The sequence below is a fragment of the Siniperca chuatsi genome, linkage group LG4 (genome assembly GCF_020085105.1).
Source record: "Siniperca chuatsi isolate FFG_IHB_CAS linkage group LG4, ASM2008510v1, whole genome shotgun sequence".
In the NCBI taxonomy this organism is placed as follows: Eukaryota; Metazoa; Chordata; class Actinopteri; order Centrarchiformes; family Sinipercidae; genus Siniperca; species Siniperca chuatsi.
In genome coordinates, this window is record NC_058045.1 from 21,558,291 (window position 1) to 21,576,294 (window position 18,004).

The window sequence follows — 18,004 nt, forward strand, 5'->3', positions numbered from 1 at the left end:
ATATGGAGTGCACATTATTCACAAACAACCTGATACAGTGATTTTTGTACGAGTATAGATTGTTAACAAATATTTTCCCCCACATAATCTGTGTGTGTGGCTATCATGTATTAGAACTCAGTATCTGGCCTGGCCAGTGATATTGTTGAGGCACTGCACTTTGGCCATTAGTATTATTTTTCAATGCCATCAGTGAAAGAGAGGACATGACTGTGACTGTTTGTGTCTATGCATGTGTGCGTGTGTGTGTGTGTGTGTGTGTGTGTGTGTGTGTGGATAAAAAATAAAGACAGGGGAAAGAAATGTGGTATTGTGCATGTTGTAGGTAGATGGCAGACAGTGTGTGCACGAAGATGGATGGGAACATCGGCCTTTGGGAAGCAGGAATGTCTGACAGACAGACATTAAAGACATATGATATCAAACCCTGCTGTGCTTCACCCTTCTCCCCACCTGCCCTCATGATATTAACTGTGGCCCTTCCAGGACCCCATATTCCCAAGAATGTGTTCCTCTCGAGTAAAGAAACACCAGGAACAGGCGTGTTATCCATAAAATACACGTTAACTGATGACTAGCTGTTCTTGCTTTAAAAAAATTTCTACACAGCTCTTTTAAAAAGCTTGCTTGCATGAGACTGGAAGGTTTCACTGATTATTGATACAGACATCCATTACTCACAGGTAATATTTCAAATAATAAAAGCATTGATGACTTATATCTCAACTGGTGTTTTTTTTTACTGTTATTTTCCATTTTGAAGTTGTCACGTTCCTTGTTTAAAGCACTTTATTCACACTGATAAGTGCCCACCTTTCCCTGCCATGGTTGATGTGGAGTGGCCATGCCACTGCAAACACTGATGTGAAAGAGTGCCAACGGAAATAACACCAGCCATCCCTCCTTTTTCTCTCCTCTCTCCACCCCAGCTGATAAGATTAGGCCACCGGGGCCTGTATCAACTCTGGTTCTAATTGTAAAGCTCCAGTCTCATGCTTTGGAGGACCTAATTTGCCAATTTTCTTTTTTTATGAAGGGTGGTTCATTTTCAACACATGCTTGACTGAAGTTTGAGATAACGCATTTTCTGTGTCTTGTGTGGCTTGTTGTCCTTTATATGTTGATTTTAACATATCTTAAACATGTTTTTAAATGGTTGAATTGTTGACTCTTTTTGGTCTTCGTAAGCATTGTCATTAGTCCCCAAGAACCCTAATCTCATAAGTTCCAGTCCATCATGCATAAACAATTTCAAATGAATGAAAATAAGGTTTCATTTTGAGTAATTTCATACAGAATAAATCATGTAGTAAATTTCCCCACCTACTTTGTTATGCTTTAGCCCCCAAAATATTCATTGGAAGCAGGAGCCTTTGATCTGTAGGTTTCTTTTTATAAAATTTAGAGTTTGCAGAATTGAGGGTTGTATTCAAGCTATGTAAACAGAAGATGATGTCCTTTTATTTAAACCATAAAGGTAAGGGAGAATGGGGTTTTGCTCTTAAATGCCTAGAAAGTGAAAACACAAGGTGCGACCTGACAGTAACCAGGACCTGAAAGTATGTACAGTAATTTAAAGTTTGAGAACAGAAAGAAAGAAAGAAAGAAAGAAAGAAACCAATGTTAGAAATGACATGCTCTAGTTCTGAAAGTGTAAAGTTGTGGGAATGCGATGTTTATGGAAAAGACAGTTTTTTTTACCATGATTAAATTGATTGTGATGCTCAATGTTCACATAAGCTGCTGTATGTAAAGTTTATATTTTGATTCATATCCTAGACTTTTATTTTTATATTCAAATTCTCTCTGCCTCGGTTTCCACATGATGAGAATGTCTTTGTGTTGTGTGCCTTCAGGTTTCTCTTAGCTTTTTTTCCCCTGTTTTGAATTCGGTATTTTTCACACTTTAACACCTTGACTTGGTCTAAACCTCATCTACCACTGGTCTGACTGAACACATCCTGGACTCTGCTTTGTACTGTTGTTTTGTTGGCTGGTTGATCTGTGGTTAACTTGTTCACAGCTGACACACACACACAAAAACAGAAAAGAACCCACAAAACAATATGAGTGTGGGCTATGTGAGCTGTATGTGACATAAGCTTTAATTCAGATGAAATGCAGGCATGAACTTGGCTCCTAAATCACTGAGTTCACATTTTGCACATGCTTAAGTCTCAAGAAAATTAATTCACCCATCATTATTATTTAATCATATAAAACACGTTCTTAAGCAATATAAAGATGATTCCAGAAACGTAACTTACTCTATCCCGTGTCTGTGGTGTAAGTGTGACTGATAGCGGAGCAGCTGTTTCCTGGGGGCTGCACCACTGTCTCTAACATTAGTGCTGCCGGTGGCCGTGCCGCACTTGTCCCTGTCCAGCTGCCTGCCCTGCTCTGCTAGTTTCTCATCTCCAGAAACATTTAGTGCCTGCCACTCATAGAGGGCGCTAGTCAGACTATCCCTGACTGCAGCTGCTGGACGGCACAGAGGAAAGTGCTAGTTAGAGCCTGCTGCTGCTGAGAGCTGTAGAGGCAAACAGGATATACAGTGAATTTACACACATACACTCAGTTGCCAGTTTATTAGGTACACCTAACTAAAACTAATGTAGTCCAGTACGGCAGCCCTGCAATAAATCCTACTATCAAAAGGTTATAATCTTCAGAGAGATGTTTCTCTTATTTAGCCTACCCTCACGGACAAAATAATAGAAACACCTCTCTGTATAATGTTACACAGTTTAACAGAACTACAAACTACATCCTCCATAATTACCCTAAAGTTGAATCAATACCTCTCTAAAACAGTTTAAACAAAAACTGAACATTATAAACTTAATGAACTCATGTACTATTTATTGCAGGACTGTTGTATTAGACTGCATTAGTTTTAGCTAGGTGTACTTAATAAACTTGAAATTCAGTAAAAGGAGAGACAGACATATGTCTCAGATAGATGACAGAGATAAATATTCTTAACATCTTAAACTGCACTCTAGAAGTCATCTAATATTATATTCAGTCTGTTATTTCATTTTATGGATTAATTTATTTGTTTGTTTCCTTGCGTGCTTCCAATGCTATTTAATTCCTTCACACATTTGTTTTGTACAAAGTATCAAAGTATCAGTATCTTGAGACCACACAGGAAGAAGTAGATCATTTTATCAATATCAAGAAAGGGCAATTGATTTCACAGGAATCTAAAAACTGTCCCAACCCATTTCACTTTTTGAAAAGGATAATTATTTTACATACAAAGCAAACCTTATGATTGAAATGAAATGAAGTGGAGAGGGTTACCACACATTGCCATTGTTTTCTAGTCATAATTATGTAATAGTCTTAGCAACTTGTGGCTCAGCTCATGATGCAGCAGAAAAGTAGTGTACTAACATGCTGAGTCAAAACGAAAGCTCTCAGCTGTTCCAAACCTGCAGCCTTCTGCTCACCACACCTCACACTTCACCTTTTGTTTCACATCCTTCTCTGGCAAACCCAAAGAAACATCCTGTTTGCTGCCAATCAGAGGCTATCAATGTATCATTATGTCAGCTCACCTCTGTTTGACACATTTTAACAGGCAGTTAGCTGCACAGCATATTTACAGTATCTCTGCTTGGCCACCCTTTTGATTATGAGTCACTGCAATAGCAGTTAACGCAAGTCAAACTGTGACTAAATTGAAAGCAATGAAATGGAAAAAAAAATTAAATCTTATCAGTGTTAAGGGTGTTAACTTGTGCATACTTTTACTTTACTTGCACAATTATTATCTTTTCTCCGGAAAGCTGAATCTACCACTAAGGTGTGTGCATTTGAAATGAGTGAGTGACCTACCTCTAGACAGTTAGTTGATGTATTATTTCTGGATCAGGGTTCACCAAAAGTAGAGTTAGTCTTCTAACATGTTGGCTCCTGTTAATCAGTGATGCCGCCATTCTCCTTTCATGTACAGTAAATTGCCCATGAACAGTGGCGACACAGATTTCAAAGAATCTTTCCATCATTCCAAACATGGCAATTATCAACCAATCACATGGGAATCAGTCCCCCTCTTGTCATGTGGACTTATTTTGCCCGACAACAGTTAAAGTTTAGTCAGATCCCTCTGGGAGTGAAGGAGAGTTCTTCACAAGGAGCTCAATCACAGGACCTTTTTCAAGTGGCTAAATGAAGAGAAAAATAGGCAAATACCTCAATCCAAAATAGAAAACGGCGATGGAATGTTTGAGGCATGGGGAGGTGACGTAGAAATTATCTGTAATCAGAAAAACACTTGGAGAATGCTGCTTTGTGCCAGAGAGTTGATCACTGTTGGAGTAACACAAATGGAAAATTTTCTTTTCATTCAATGATATACTTCTTCACCACCATAGTGTTCTGTAGGAGTTAGAGTTGATCATTAAAGCTACAGCATGCAACTTTCTGACGTTAAAATAACAATAAAGAAAGATATCATACCTCATCAGTCTGTGTCTGTGACCTTGTGTTGACATGTTCTTTTACCCCTTTGCTTAACACTGGTTTTCGCGGTGTATACAGATTTCTGTGGGTGGGGCCAACGTTGAGCAGACGTCATGGCAACAATAGTGGCGAAGAGCAATATGAGTAAAAGTAAAATCCAGGTAAACGTTAACATAAATATAAATATGGTTTTGGCGAGGTATTTTATAATAATGAAAAGTCCAGTTCATGTTCACACTGGCTTTTTACAAATGAACCAAGAGCTGTAACCATGAAGTTATACAGATTGACCGGTAACTCATTCAGTAGACAGTTTAGGTGTCATGCTGCAAATACATGGAGTAAGACACAAGCTCAACGCATCTTTTTTAACCTTTTTTCACTCTCTGACTGATCAGGGGAAATCCTCCTCATCACCATGGTTACCAAATGATTTGCATAAATATATACGTTGCTTATAAAGATTGCTTTTACCATCACTTTCTTAATAGTTCAGCATCAGCAGGTGGATTTAATAGTTTAGCTGTTTAGCTTTTGAATTCATACTAAAATCACATATCTATTATCATAAAATCCAACAGGTTAGGTGTAAAGACACCCTAAGAAACGTAGATCTTTATGTCCCCAGGTTAAATCTAGTATTTTGGCACTCAATGTTGACAGTATGTCAACCTGGAAAGGGGAAAAAATGCAGATTTGTTCGAATGTGTCATTGCATTCATATAGAAAATGAATTCCATAGTTTTCTGTTGACTTTTTTACTGGGAGCCATGGAACACATTGTTTAGTTAAATCAAAACAAAAATAGACTTTTTTAAAAACATGGGCAATGCATAAATGCTCAGTTGGCTATTCCGTTAGCTAGCCAGTTATTGGGGGAAAGCCCTTTATCAAGATAAAAATTAGGTTTGTAGCATGAGCAGTTTCTGTATTTGTTTTGCTTTTCGGTGCATTTATTTTGGCTTTGTAGATGTGCTAGAAGATGTCTAGCTGTATTTTTTTATGTTGGACACAGGGGTGTCTTCCAATCCCACATGGGTTTGGCCAAACATTTGGCACGACACAGAAATATAAACTCATAAATAACATAGGCCTTTTCATTTCTGATTACCTGTAGACAGCACATATATAGTATTGCGTATTGGTGCAGGGACAGAACTATCTGAGAGGAAGTTGGTATTAACAAAACACTGTTGCTTGCTTCCATACTGTTGCTATTTTGTACGTTTATGTTGCTGTTATCGAAAGTAAGATTTCACATGAACTAGGCCCTGTAGCATCAGCTGATTGTGGCCATTTTGGTTTTTCTCTCTGAACTTCCCCTTCTTCAGTTAGCTTCATCCAATTTTCCCTTCACGATCATGAATGAGTGGAATTTGAAAGTAGAGCTACACTATGAACAAACCTCTGGTCTATTCATCATTGTGACACTCTCAGTCTCACTCACTCAATGCAATAGATTTTTACTGGTGCACAAATAACCCTATATGGATCGATGTCTCTTTTGAATAGTCTGCATGTCCCATGGCTGAATCATTCAGAATCCAGGCTTGGTTATAAAATAAACGTTTGTCACAACTCATAACTTCTTAAACCTTTTGACCTCAAATGAACCAAAGATTAAATAACCTGTTAGATAAGAAAACATTGTGGGATACATGCCTCAGATTGTATTTTAAGAACAAAACAGTCGTATTTATGTATATGCATGACTGTATGTGCATACATGTGTGTCCATCCATATCTCCCTGCCTTTTATATCAGTGAGCTCCTTTATGTTTCTGACTGATCTGTGGATTACACACTGAGCATTTTCCCAAAAGGGACCAAGTCCCAGGTGTTTCAGTCACCATAGTGCCCTCTCTCTCTTATTTGCGTACACAGATGTTTAAGCTTCCACCTTCTGTATACAAACTGCAGTTCTGCAAAATCCCCCAAGCCTCATTCTAAACCATACGTGCTAATATTTCACCCAAGGGTGTGATTGAGTGTGATGTTTTTTTAAGGGACATGCACATTTCTCTTTTGCATGATGCAGATATAAGTAATTTTTTCTAGGAAGCATATCTGAGTGTGTGAGAGAGAGAGAGAGAGAGAGAGAGGTGGCCAGTGGAGGTTATGAATGAGCCACAGCTGCATGGCCCACTGGTCAGTATGGACAGCTGATGAATTAAGTGGAAATTATTAAAATAAACTGCTAGGTGATGCAGCAACATTCATGCGTCTGGCCTCCATATCTCCCCATCGATATCTTCCTCACACATCTGGCTTTACAAAGACACACACCCTGTTGATGCAATGGACACAAATATTTAAAACACCAAAAGGTCATCAAGTTTGTTCATGCACTTAGCAGGAACTCCCACGAGATTATGAATTGATGCTAATTTTGTGCGATTTCATATGAAACAAGCCTGCTTTGCATAAAACAAGGACAGATACGTGAGCAATAGAAGGGAGTTGTGATAGCAACAGATGGACTGAGATGGGGAGGTGACAGAGAGAGAGAGAGAGAGAGAGAGAGAGAGAGACAGGGCTGGTGATGGATAGACAGACGGAGAGAGAGGGGAAGAAGAAGGGCAGCGATAAGGACAAAGACATCAGTCACGTTTAGGGGGTTTTCCCTCCTCCCCTTTGCGAGTGGACCTTGATCCAAGCCACACAGACTCTACTGTGTCATGGTGTGTGTGGCTCTGTGTCTGTGTGGGCCTGCAAGTGGTGACTGGACAAATCATGACTCAGCAGAAATAGAGCCACATAGAATAGAATAGACCACAGCTTCATTGTTGAAGCAGGTTTCCTTGGCCTCACATTAGCGCTTTTCAGAACACAATAGATCTGACTCTTTTCACAGAACATCTCAGAGCAGGAATTTTCTTCCTCTGAAGTATCACCTACCAGCTACTTATAAGAAACCTGTGTGGGAGTTTCTTTAAACACATGATCATCACTGCATTTTAAAGAACCTTTAAAGTGACCTTATGTAACTTTTCCTGAACAGCAGCCACTGCAGCCTAGTGCTGTACCGAATAGTTTGAAGCTTCGTTCATAACGTTGGCATTCAAATTTTAAATCAATGCGCAGCTCTTTTTTTTTTTTTTTTTTTTTGCAGCATGCAGTGTGTGAGGTCGGGATAAAAACGTAGCGACCAGGTTACAGCGCTGTTTCCGTCTCTCTGCTCTGCTCTCTGTCAGGTCTGTTTGACTGAGGGTGGTGCTGAACTACAGACACACTGGCTGCATAAATTCACACAAAATCTGGCAATGTGGCTCCTTCCTGCAGGATTTTGCAGAATTGTGGCTGTGTTTATTTGTACTTTAGAACGTAACCGCCGTAAAACAATCAGAAAATGACTTTTTATTTCTATGATTCACTGCTTTGTTCTCACTAACTCCGCTCCCTCTCCTCATTCACCACTTCTCTGTCTTTCTCTCTCTCTCTCTCTTTCTCTCTCCCTCTACATAGGGCCAACTTTGAATCATATGTTTACAAACAGCAACCGACAAATCCTTCTCATTCTGCCTGTAGTTAACAAAAAAAGACTAATTTAAACCGATGAATCACTTTAGTCAAATTGAGGATTTTGTCTGACGATTTTTACAAAAATGTTTGTATGACATCATAAAATATGATCTCATCACCCTAAAATTATTTGAAAACTTCAATCAAAGAGTGGCACAAGTATAGAGTAGTCAAAAAGTCAGTAAATTGATTCACTCAGTTCTGAGTAATGTCAGTTACACAGCAAATATTATCTAAAGTTTGCTAACAATAGCTAACATTAGCCACCAAGCACTACTGGTTATTCCAGACCAAGTAAGGTTATAGCAGAATTGAGCAATGATGCGTTTTATTGCATTTATTTTCATTTGTAAGGAAGAATGCATTATATCTCTTTTCAAAAATGTGACATAGTCTCACTTTACACATCTTTTAAACTAAATATTTTTGCATTTGATGTGTAATCACAAACGATAAAGTAACAAAATGATGTCAAATACAGTGAATTGAGCCCAAAAATAAAACTCAGTCCTTGTTTGGTTGCAATGGCAAACCTATGTTTGTTATGGTGATAATGAATCACTTCTTAAGAAATTAAAATCTTTATCTCCCATGGTGATCAACAACTTTATCCACAATCTAAAATATTTAAAACATGTTCTGCAAGTAAACAGGAGTAGCAACTGATTCTTAAGAACAAATAGAGCCTCAGTTCACCTTTTCTATTAAGTGCTGTTAAGGGTAGGTCGACTGTTCTGTTGAGCTTAAGTGGTCAGATGAGCTTGGAAATGTAGGGCAAGTAGCTCAGCAGAGGTGGGGTTTAACAAATCAACCAATCTGACCTTGTTGCATGTCATTTAACATTCAAACATGTACTGTATGTGTGTGTAATTCACATGCATGTGTGTGCTTTCCTGCATCTATGTGTGTGTGTGTGTGTGTGTGTGTGTGTGTGTGTCAAACACTTGCACTTGCAGTTCCTGTTTGGGGAGGTCAGCTGGTCCTGGCAAACAGTGTCTGGTCTTATCTCTTGTGTTTTATGTTCCTAGCAAACCGGAGGCACAAGCAGCTCTTTGTGGCCAAGAGGTGGCTGGTCTCGCTCCAGACCAACCCATGCAGCTGTTCACCACTGTTGGACATATCCATGTGTGTGCATGCCTGCGTGTGTGGATACATGTGTATATGTATCCTATATGCATGTATGTATGTATGTATGCAATGATAGGTGTGTGTGTGTGTGTATGGATTATGTATGTATGCTTGCATGAGTGTATACATTTATGTCCGTACAGTATGTATATCTGTATGTGTGTGCGTGTGTACTTCATAGTGCAATATTGCCAACAGAGCCCACAATTCCTCTTTCATTTCATTTAGGAGATTTTGACCTCTCAAAGTCTTCTCCCGTCACATTTTCTGTAATTTTCTCTGAGTGACTGGTCAGACTGCAGGTTGGGGACAGACCTTAACACATGAAGGAGCTGAGTATGAGTGTGTTCAGTAGGCATGCATGTCCAAACTCTAGCCCAGTACGTTGTCGACTTGTGCGTCTCTTTCTCTCCTTCTCTCTGTCTCCCTCTCCTTCACCTGAACCCTGGTGACACCACCGATCCCCTCAGTGGAGGTTCACTGCTCGGTAACACAAAGTGTATTGTGCGTGTGACCCACTAAGAACTCCTAAAAGGAGCCATCGGCGAAGCCAGCACAAAGCCACGTGCTGTGTTGGCAGTTGAGTGTGGAGAGGGCAAGAATGTGGCCCTCAGACTCAGCTTCTGGTTATTCAGTGTGTTAGTGTTAGAAAGAGAGACAGAGAGAGAGAGAGAGAAAGAGAGAGAGAGATGAATATGTGGCATGCTTTTGGGCATTAATGATATTTTGAGACTGAAAAATAACCTGTGATCAGAGAAAATTTAGTTTTTAAGCATTGTTCAAATTTGATTAACTATATATCTACTTTCATTTCATTAGATTTCAGCAGATTATGCATCAGATTTTTTATATAGACAGTTTATTGTGAACATTTCACATCACAACCCTGTGTCCTACTGTTTGCTCTTGTGCAACATACATATTTGTATCCAATGCAGTGTACACTGAATGTACAGAGTCACTACTCTGTCGCGGTTTCAATGGCACCAATTCAGAAGCGGAGCGTATGTTCTTCAGTAGCCACATTTATAATATAGTTTAGAGTTGTTTCACTGACATTTTTCTTGTTTTACCAGCAGAAATATACATTTTCAGCTCATTTTGATGTGTTAACAGATGTTTTTTGGCTGTACTTAAATATGACAACCTCAGAGCCCAACACAATATAATTGACTTGAAGCATAAAAATACACTTCGGGTCTAGTTTACATGTGTATAGTACGAGTGAAACGCACGGCCAAAGTAGCCGGCTGGATTGTTTAAAATAGGATCATATCTGTTCTGTCAGTCGCGCATGAGACAGACGAAAACGCAGATGAAACTCCTCATGTAGACACACCATAAAGCTCCGGCTATGGGTGTGGAGTGTGGAGGTCAGGGGAGGTGATTTGGCATACAGTTGTGCTTGACTTTGACATTGGGGGCTGCGTTCACGTCCCATCTTGTCAATGTTGACTTTTCCACAACTTAACCATGACAGTCGTCTTTCCCAAACCTTCAACTGCTCTTTGGTGACTAAACATAACCATGAATACCTTAATCAAACTTTAAAAGCCAAAAGCAGTGGGGTTGGGGGGGCATGTTAGCATTAATCATATGACAATACAGATTTGTCAACCGACAGAGATTTTGCTGTATCGATTCTTCTGATGTGTCCTTTTAATGCTTCTGGTAGTATTAGGTCATTGCGGGTAGTACTGAAAACCAACAAGCAGGAATGCTTTAGGACTGCTTCTCTGCCTCATTGACCACCTTGATCTTAAAACTGGCATCAAAACTCCTCTTGAGCCCTTTTTTTCAAGACAGTCAGTGATGTAGTGGGGGAGTGGCGGTCATATTATTGTTTGTGATGCAGAAAAAAATAAAATTTCAATCTGTAAAATTGAATTTCAAGTGTTCAAAAGAGACTCTGAGTCGTTTGAGGTCACTACCTCATAGAGCGCAGGCTGCAGTTGTTGTGGATGTGAAATGCAGTTTTTTATGAGCAGCTGGCATCACTGACATTTTATCATTTTAGTGTAACATTTGTCATTTGTTATGATGGTCACCCTAAGTGATGAAGAGCCAACAACAACATGATATTGCAGTTCCTGATCTAGCTTTAGTACTGTTAGCAATATAATCATAGACTCCAGCTTCAGTGACAGTGGTAACAGAATGAATATGTGTTTGCTTTTCAAGGCTGTTCATTATTTAATATAAATTTAACAACCAGTTCACTGCCTTAGTGTCTTGTTCTGTGTCCAAAAGACTGTTCCCTATAAAAGACATGCTACATAAAAAGAAATGACAAAACAATGGGGGAACAAGACTTTCATGTTTTCTCTGGGTAACCTTTTTTGGCTTGGCATCCTCTACTGTTTTGTTTACTCCTGTTAGTGCCTGTTGCCAAAATCATGACAGCCGGTGGTGGGCTGGAGAAGTATGCTAAAAATAAATAAATAAATAAAACATAAATGGTCTCAGTTGAGACTGCAGAAAGTGAGACCAGTACCCAAACCAAAAGATTTACAAGATCAAGACAAGTCCGAGACAACAGGAAAAACATCTCGAGTAAAAGTGCAGCAGTGCAGGGCAGGCCTGGCAGCGTGAAGTCATTCCTTTTCCTCTTCTGCTCTTTGCTTCTTATAGTTGCCCCCATCTCCCCCAGCCTCAGGGAGAGACCATAGCAACAAAACACATTTGTTGTACATGGTGAAAAAAACTATTTGAGATTCTTTGACTAGTAAAAACATGCTGCTTCCACTGCAGCCACCACCATCCATCTTGTTCCCTTGCATTTGAAATGCATCGTCTGAGTCGACCTTTCCCCTCCGTGGCCTTGTCACTTCCTCTTTCCAGTGGTGTCCTACTACCGGGGGAAGGGGTAGATGGATAACAAAGGTTAGCAAGTTGAGCTGTCAGCACAGGTTTTAATGTCTTAAGTGGGGCATGTGTGGGATTGGGGTGGGACACACAGAGACTGCAGGACACTGTGTGGGGTCACAGCAGATCTGATTTATTACTATTATCACTGTGAACTCCATGCTCTTTAACTCCTTCATGTTTTCACTACTTCTTCCCTCTGTCTCCTTCTGCTTTCTCGCTTTCTGTCTTGGCGTGAGGGTAGTTGCTCTCTGTACCATCAGGCCTCTACTTACAGCTCACCTGCTGCACTATTTCCTAATAAGTGTGTCATCCTCATCAACCATTATCAGTATAATGTTTCAGTTCAGTTCTGAAGTTGTCTTTTTATTATTGTGTCGAGTGAAGTTCCAACTGCAGACTAAAGATGTGTCCCATAAACACAAAACATATGCATTTGATGAACACGGACTGAAGCAATGTGGATTATTTCTCTGGGTTTTTGTTGATTCTCTCATGAACAGTATCCATTCTGACCGGTTCAGAAACATGGTTGATAAACTGAAATTGGTTGGAATTGCGAATGCTGCTAATGAATTTAGCGAAACGTGTATTTTGGCTACTCCTTTCCCCTGTACTCCCTCCCCATTCCATCCCATAATTAGTCCATTAGTCATCATCCATAATTAGCAGTAGTAGTAGTGAGAGTACTGGTAGCTCTAGTACTAGTAGTATTCACATAATTCTTTGCGTTTTGTTTGCAGATATATGTTCAATTCCACACACACAGCCACACAAACAGCTAAAATCCACCCCCCAACCACACACACACTCATGCGTGCACCAAACTAACACATGTACATCAACTCGCACCCATGCCCCACCTGCCCTTTCTGAGAGAAATCCTTGTAATGTTTGTCTCATTATTTGTTTTGTCATGTCTATCCCTGTCAAATCAGTTGTCATATCAACATTACCCTTGTAGCTAAACGTCACTGTAGCTCTGTGGACAACACCAATGTGTATTTACATTATGCATTTTGTCAACATTTTTTTTTATTTTACTGCAAGGTTCACTGGTTTTGGGTGGGGTCATGTCAAAAGATGGGTTGGAATAGATATAACTTGATTTTTTCAGCTCTCTACACAGAGCCCAATGCTTTATGAGAGCCATCAGTTTCTTAGTTTAAGTGTGAAGTCAAAAAAAGAGAAAGTGTCTTTTTCTCTCTCAGAACAAATGATACTAACCTGAAAAAGCAGGACAGGAATCCATGGCTTTGTCCTCCTATGAAGTGCCTGCAGCTCGTCCCCTCCGTCTCCTTTCTCTCATTCACTCTCCACTCTTTTCTTCTTGGTTATCTATTATTTCTTCTTTATCTTACCTCTGTCTTTGATGATCTGAAACATCTCTGTCAGCATTGTGTGTTTTTATGCGTTTATATGTCAGTGTGAGTCCTGACCTCTGTGAAGGAACAGCTGCCTGGTCATGCTAGCGAGGGACAAACAGAGAGGGTGATTTCTTAACAGACCTCAGATAAACCGCTTCACAATGGCAAGGACACTGAAGTCTGCCAATCAACAGATTTTTTTCCAGTTAACCTGGGGTTGAAAAGATAGGTGAACATCCTTGAACAAACACTGAAACGCTGAAAGTTACTCACAGTCTTTACTTGGGTGCGACGGGATGGGCTATTTACTCAGGCTTTGGACTGCCTCACAAATCAAAGTGTGTGTCAGAATGGAGAGATTAGGGAGCCAGAATAGGTTTGGGATTCTACCTGCACCCTTGTCTCTTTGTTGTCACCCACCTGGATGAACTGTTAATGTTGCGTAACACACGCACACACAAACAGACGCGCACACAACAGAGAAATGTTCTAATACCCTGATAAAATGCAGCTGTTTATCTTCTGCTTCATGACTGTGGATGCCCAGCAAAGGCTGTTTGAATCACTAATGAGAGTAGCATTGTTCATAGTGGGAGATTCCCCTTCCACTGAAGCATTCGGCTGCTCTCAGTGTGGCCCGTCCCAGCAGCTGCTGTCATTTCAGGACACGACACAGGCCTTAAAGCTGGTTGTACACTGTCAGCACACTCATGCATGGAGCTAAAGAGAGAAATAGACACAGAGAGAAAAACGCAAAAATGATAACTAGAGTTTCAAAGAGAAAAGGGGAAGTTGCAGCTCCTCTGCTAGAGCTGCTTGGTTTGTCATTCATCAACTGTAATGATTATCAGATGCCATCAGACAGGTTTGGATAGAGTTACAACATAAAACACATAGTCAAGTCAGGTTCTACTGAATTAAATTTCTTGGTGTAGTTGTCTTACATTTGTTTATCAGGAAGCGGGTAACTAATGTGCTCTGCCAGGAGCTCAGGTTTCAAACACAAGGCTGGATAATGGAAGACGTTTAAAAAGCCATCTCAGACAATGCAGGATCTTAAGTCCTGGATGACGTGCTCATCATTCATCTGATCCCATTTCCTGACTACTGAAGATTGAGGGATCTAATTCAAACCTCTCTGCTTTTCAGCTGCTTTGTATTCTCACTGTATTCACTCTGTTTGGAAAAAAGGAAATATGTGTTTTGACAACTTCACATTTCACTGGCTTTCATGCAACAGCTTCCCCGCCTCCCCTGCTCCATCGCGCTTTCACTCCTCTCCCACTCCTTGTGTTCCCTCGAGGTGAATTGAACCTTGTCTTACTGTTAAATGAAGGAACTTGGGAGAGATGGGTGGGGCATTACCTTTCGGAAGTAAAGCTAGCTCTCTGACCCACTGTGGTGAAAGGCCCTTAGGCTTCGCTGCATCGCTCACATAAGATGATCTCTATGGGGAAAGCAGGATATTACACCTGATAGGAAGGAGACTTAGCATAAAGTCAATTGGCTCCTTTGTGGAATAATCCGCTCTTCTCATCTAAGTCATTGTGATGAGTGATAAGGCCTCAAGTGCATATAAGTGGTAGGGAAATATTAGCAGAGTAATGTATTAACCCAGCTTCTGTTCTCATGTTATATGAAACCAATATTATGAGATTTAGTTTCATGTGATGAGAACTACTTTTGCAGAATTGTGATTTTTTTTTTTTTTTTTGAACTGCCCAGTTCTGGAAATCACATCCACTTAAAAGATACACTATTTGACTGGCCTAGTGGTTCACTGGAAAGTATGACACATCAAAGATTTATTTTTTACAATAATCAGAATGTGTTAGAGCATGTTTTATCTGACTGTCAGTAATAGGATAGGGTCTAGTTTTAAATGATAATTCTTATCATTTTGTTTCAAAATGTTAACAACTTACCGTTCAAAGATCTAAGCCACAGCCGGTCACCCGCAATGCTTCAGTGTGTGATCTTTTGAAATGTCATCACCTGAAATCATGCAGCCTCATCACTCTGACTGTCCTCATACTCAATTATATATTATGTCTTCTAGGAATGGGATCCTGTCAGTGGGATATGCTCAGCCTCAGGAGGTGATCTCAGGTAAGATGAATGACCTTTTTTCACGTGAGCTGCTGATTCATGTGAGCAACTGCTCATCCGTGTGCCTTATTTCTGTGTTTCAAGTCACTGGATCTCAAGCCAAACTAGCCTGAATGATCATATTCTGAATGACTCACGGGCTGTGTATGAACAGACACGAGATATGTCAAATGACCCTTGGCTGGATGTGTGTATCTTAAGAAAATGTGTTTTGTGTACATTCCAGGAAAGAATCAATTAGATGTTTTGGAAGTGCCTTCAGAAGACAATATAGATTGTCTTGGTGAATACCCCTGCTATCCCCAGATGCCACCATCTCTGTTAACAATAGATCATTGCATGGCTGGGCTTGTAGTTTTGTTTTGATTGAAACCAGTCTCGCTGGCTTGTCTGTCTTGAGCTGGAGCCTCAAAAGCTTTCTTATGCCTGCTTACAGTCTTCTTCTGTCATGGTTGTTTCTGAAAAAAAAAAATGAGGGAGTAGTGGAAATATTTGCTCATTACACAACAAGTGATCTTACTTTAGAAATGAAACTTAATGTAGCTGGGATTAGTCTGCCTACAGTTGTGCTGATGTTGACATTTGTTTCACAATCGCATGTTTGAGTAGTTACTTGACTAATGTCATATTGGTCTGGTTTACCCAGTTCATGGCTGGTGTTGTGCTCCCTTGACATACATCTATTCTTGGGCTTGCTGCAGGTGTATAAATCCCTCATAATGGGAAATAGAAGTAGCTTTCAGTGAGGTAAAGGTCAACAGAGAATCTATTATTGACCTTGTTACTGTCATTTTCAGTATCACAGTGATTTGATACCACTACTCTGTCTTTCTCTGCTATTGAAACCCCATAAGCATGGATTCCTGTAAATGTTAGCTTTAGGTGGTTTCTCTGCTTCTATCATTTTGCTCATAATGACTGATTTGCTTTTTAAATTGCTAATCAAATTATCTTTTGCTGTGAAAAGTTACAATAGTGTGTTCTCACATGGTGTCAATTGCATGTTTAACCAGAGGTGAGGTTCATGTGAATGTGAATGTGAATATTGGTCAGAAAATGAGAGGAACCTGATTATATGACAACCCCCTCCTTTTGCAACACTTGGTTTTGACTTCCTGAAGATAAGAAGCACTCTTAATAAAGCAAAGTGTACAGATGTACCATATTTGATATATTTTAAATGCATCATCACATTTAAATTTAAATAAAATGCATAAATCACTCTATCAAAACCAAATCAATCAAAACTAAGACAACTCCATAAAAATAATCTCCTTTAAAATACAGGACACGTGACAAACCTCAGCCTAATGGTCTTTTTAATGATATTTTACCACCTCAAAGAGAATAAGCATTAAACAGGGCAAACCAGTTACGAATCATTATGATCTTTTACATAAGCACCAGGTGGAGATGCCTTCACAAGTCACAAGTGCTGCTGTCCTCCTCTGCACCAACTAAAGACACAGTGATAGTCAAAGAGTGCGAGAGGCAATTACAGAGGCAGAGATAGTAACAAATTAAAGTCTGAAACACACCAACATCACAACGCAACCGCGGGGTATAAGGAAGCACAGCAATCAAAAAGAGAAAAGGACAATTAGAGAAACAAAAAGGGAAACTGTTGGATATGTAATGACACGACCCCAGTACAGTATTTTCATATGCAGTCTTCAGGAATATGAAGATTATATTCAGGCCAATACAGTAAATGCTTAAATAGTTGGCACTGGTATGTGACCTGTCATTTGATCCAATGTTATACCTTGATGGCACTATAATTATGAAATGGTTTGCATACACTTTGTATTGGCTGGTGTTATTCCCTATTGAGTTGCACTACCATTTCTCTGCAGATGTTGGCACAAAAGGGGGGGTTTAATAAGTGATAACTAAAAGACCAGCTCACCTTTCATAAACTTGCACCTTAATTGGAAAAGACTTGATTGTCATCACTCCTTTCACACTGTACCTCACCGTACACTTTGTCTGCGAGGCGGAGAAAAATGCATACAGTGTAGTCCAGTGTGGTAGAGCATTCCTGGGTCAAGTGGCTGCTCTCAGGGTGACTCGACACTTTTGACATGTGGTTGGCTATTCAGCGGCAGCAGCAGAACACTTGTGTTCACATCGTTTGCCTGTGAGGATTAGCGCTGTGCAGCTGCTCTGCTCCTCACAGCTGACCAAAACTGAGACTATAAGGACAGAGGTGGAGCTCGGTGGACCTCTTTGCACCAGTCATTCAATCACTCTCACACACCTATTCATTCACAAACTCTGTGTTGACTTATTGTCATTGGTAGGTGCAACACAAGGTGTTTTTGTGCCGATTAATTGTGAGATCGAGTGGATTCTACACACAGATTACATCCGTCCTAAACATGATTACTCAAAGTGCACACCAGCCGGTACACCATTAAGTGCCAGTTGATGTGCAATATAGTGATAGAATATCACGATCCATCATTACTGAATTGTGTCAGTTCCAACAATTATTTAAACTCAGATATAGAAGATATTCAATATCAATCTAAATGGAA

At 39.9% G+C, this 18,004-nt stretch overlaps 1 protein-coding gene across 2 annotated transcripts in view; it reads left to right on the forward strand.

The window, feature by feature from the left end:
• The window catches only part of ccnd2a (cyclin D2, a), a 152,757-nt gene that overhangs the window by 78,232 nt on the left and 56,521 nt on the right, over window positions 1-18,004 (forward strand). For both annotated transcript variants that reach the window (XM_044193075.1, XM_044193074.1), the window contains one exon: window positions 15,415-15,464. The gene's annotated coding sequence lies outside the window, so the exon portion shown is untranslated. The remainder of the gene's footprint in view (window positions 1-15,414; window positions 15,465-18,004) is intronic.